The 3,745-nt window shown below is 48.4% G+C and overlaps 1 pseudogene; it reads left to right on the top strand.

Moving 5' to 3' along the window:
- Nucleotides 1–1,891: 1,891 nt before the first annotated feature.
- LOC126238662 (5S ribosomal RNA) lies at nucleotides 1,892–2,009 on the top strand (annotated as a pseudogene).
- The last annotated feature ends 1,736 nt before the right edge of the window (nucleotides 2,010–3,745 follow it).

Here is a 3,745-nt window from a genome sequence, read left to right as displayed (position 1 = left end):
GCAACCTGTAGTTACAATGGTCCCACGTCCCTCATGACTATGAACTGACTATTACCAAACTCCAAAAGATAACAATAAGCTGCTTGTGCATGTCTGGTTGTAACACTTTTTCTATGTCTGCATCACTACTCTGTAATTCGCATGCAAGTTCTTGATTCACAGAACCGCTTTCAGACCATATCTAGAACGTCACCTAACTCTTTCCGTACGATCTATGATTCATCCTATTACGATGTTCGTTGGCGGATATCAACAAAGGAGGAGGAGAAAGACGGTGATTTATATTTTGTGAAAGGATCTCGTCGCAATGAAAACCCCATTTTTTAATTATCGCCAGGCCCAACTCGCGCATCACATCCGTGACACTTCCCTATTCCGCGATAGGATGAAACAAGCTGCTTTTCTCTGAGATTTTTCGATGTCTTCCCTGAATTCTATCTGGTAAGGATCCAGTACCGCGCACCAGTACTCTAGCTAGTCTCTTTAGTCGACCTTGTGCATCTTCTAAGTGTTCTGCCAATAAATGCAATATTTGGTTCGCCTTCCCCACACCATTTCCATTGTGGTGGTTCCAATTTAAGTTGTTCATACTTGTAATTCCTACGTATTTGGTTGAATCGACAATCTTTTAAATCTGTACTGTTTATTCTTTTTAGTACTCACGTGGATGACTTGAAATTTATTGTTCAGATTCAATTGCTGATTTTAACACTATGGAGATGCCTTGTCTGAATCACTTTGTCATTCGTGTTGTTGTCTAGTGACTTTAACGGATGGTAAACGGCAGTATGATCTGCAAACAACCTGTTCAAATTGTCTCACAAATGGTATATGTATACTAGAAACAACAAAGGACTGCAGCACTTGCCTCCAGTACTTCCTTGTGGAACACCAGACGTCACCTGTGTTTCAGTCGATAACTTCCCGTCAGTTACTACGAACTGTGTCCTTTCTGACAGGAAATCATTATACCAGTCGCACAACTGAGACGATAGTCCGTAGCCACGCAACCTGATTAGAAATCGCTTCTGAGAAACGGCTTCAAAAGCGTTCTGGTAATCTAAAAACGTGGAATCCAGCTGACATCCTCTGTCATTATTTCGTATGAATAAAAAGCTGGTGTTATTCGACATGAACGATATTTTCTACTATGCGTGCTATGTGTCAGCAAAATAGATTTTCTACGAAGACAGTATGCGTTCTGAAATCAATAACTCGTTTTCTCCGAAAACAATACAGGTTACAAAATCTTGCCGAACAATGATGTGAGTTATATGTGTTTATAATTCAACGGTTACCTTCTGTTTTATTTCTCGTGTATTTGGTGTGGTGACCTGTACAACTTTCCGTTCGTTACGTATGATTCTTTCGTGGAGGGTGTGATCGCACGTGAGAATTAAATTTGGAGCCTTTAAATCAGTATAGTCTAAAAGGAACGTAACTGGTATACAAACTGCACCGGAAGATTTACCTTTACTGAACTGAGTTGCTTCGATACACCGATGGTGTCTCCTTTACATCAGTCAAGTTGGCAAGATTCGAATTTTGGAATATTTGCTACATCTTCTTGGTGAAGGAATTTTGGAAAACCGTTTTTAGAAACATAGATAACATTACCACTGCATCTCCACTTCCATCAGTATATTTACTAGCTGTTCTGCACTACCTGCAGAAAATATAAGGAGCGATCAAAAAGTTTACGTCTGAAGGCGTATATGCAACGCAGCCTGACTCCGATGTCGGTATATAAGCACCGATATGTAGGCAAGGAATCAGTATATCATTCGTGTCTTTCCGACGTGCATGCGGTAAATACGGAAACGTGAACTATAGCGACGTTGTTACCAAATGCTTCCAAACAGAACCAACGTGCTGCTGTCATTCCTTTAAAGCCATCGGCCTTGCCGCAGTGGTAACACCGGTTCCCGTCAGATCACAGAAGTTAAGCGCTGTCGGGCTGGGCTAGCACTTGGATGGGTGACCATCCGGTCTGCCGAGCGCTGTTGGCAAGCGGGGTGCACTCAGCCCTTGTGAGGCAAACTGAGGGGCTACTTGATTGAGAAGTAGCGGCTCTGGTCTCGGAAACTGACATACCGCCGGGAGAGCGGCGTGCTGATCTCAGGACCCTCCATATCCGCATCCAGTGACGCCTATGGGCTGAGGATGACACGGTGGCCGGTCGATACCGTGTGGCCTTCATGGCCTGTTCGGGAGGAGTGAATTTTTTTTTTATTTCCTTTATTGGCGAAGGACAAATGCCGGTGTACGGCGCAGCATGTCAGTCGAAAACCAGCGTTGTGCAATGGTGCGCGACAGGGGCTGTTGCTGCTTCAGGATAACGCACTTCCCCCTATATGAACTGTCGTAACACAGGAGTTATGCCGTTTGAAATAGGAGACACTCGAGCGCTCGCCCTATAATTCTGATCTCTCCCTGTGCGATCATCACGCCTTTGGTCCCTTAAAAATAGGCTTTAAAGGGTCGACGATTCCTGTCTGACGCGGACGTATGGCAGTCTTCTCGCAGTGGAATACGGTGTTTTACCGATCAGGTATCTTCGCACGGTGCGTCAGTTTTATGACTGTCTCAGTGTTCACGGCGATATTTCATGACTGGCATATCCATTCTGGACAGTGTGGCCTCCGAACGGAGACTTTGTGATCGCCCCCTCTAACTCCGCTTTGGTGGCGCTGTCGTCAATAGCATTACCATTGCGTTTCTACTTCTGTCAATATACACTCCTGGAAATGGAAAAAAGAACACATTGACACCGGTGTGTCAGACCCACCATACTTGCTCCGGACACTGCGAGAGGGCTGTACAAGCAATGATCACACGCACGGCACAGCGGACACACCAGGAACCGCGGTGTTGGCCGTCGAATGGCGCTAGCTGCGCAGCATTTGTGCACCGCCGCCGTCAGTGTCAGCCAGTTTGCCGTGGCATACGGAGCTCCATCGCAGTCTTTAACACTGGTAGCATGCCGCGACAGCGTGGACGTGAACCGTATGTGCAGTTGACGGACTTTGAGCGAGGCCGTATAGTGGGCATGCGGGAGGCCGGGTGGACGTACCGCCGAATTGCTCAACACGTGGGGTGTGAGGTCTCCACAGTACATCGATGTTGTCGCCAGTGGTCGGCGGAAGGTGCACGTGCCTGTCGACCTGGGACCGGACCGCAGCGACGCACGGATGCACGCCAAGACCGTAGGAAACTACGCAGTGCCGTAGGGGACCGCACCGCCACTTCCCAGCAAATTAGGGACACTGTTGCTCCTGGGGTATCGGCGAGGACCATTCGCAACCGTCTCCATGAAGCTGGGCTACGGTCCCGCACACCGTTAGGCCGTCTTCCGCTCACGCCCCAACATCGTGCAGCCCGCCTCCAGTGGTGTCGCGACAGGCGTGAATGGAGGGACGAATGGAGAGGTGTCGTCTTCAGCGATGAGAGTCGCTTCTGCCTTGGTGCCAATGATGGTCGTATGCGTGTTTGGTGCCGTGTAGGTGAGCGCCACAATCAGGACTGCATACGACCGAGGCACACAGGGCCAACACCTGGCATTATGGTGTGGGGAGCGATCTCCTACACTGGCCGTACACCACTGATGATCGTCGAGGGGACACTGAATAGTGCACGGTACATCCAAACCGTCATCGAACCCATCGTTCTACCATTCCTAGACCGGCAAGGGAACTTGCTGTTCCAACAGGACAATGCACGTCCGCATGTATCCCGTGCCACCCAA

This window comes from Schistocerca nitens, chromosome 2, assembly GCF_023898315.1.
Source record: "Schistocerca nitens isolate TAMUIC-IGC-003100 chromosome 2, iqSchNite1.1, whole genome shotgun sequence".
NCBI lineage: Eukaryota > Metazoa > Arthropoda > Insecta > Orthoptera > Acrididae > Schistocerca > Schistocerca nitens.
This window is presented reverse-complemented; position numbering and strand designations above follow the sequence as displayed.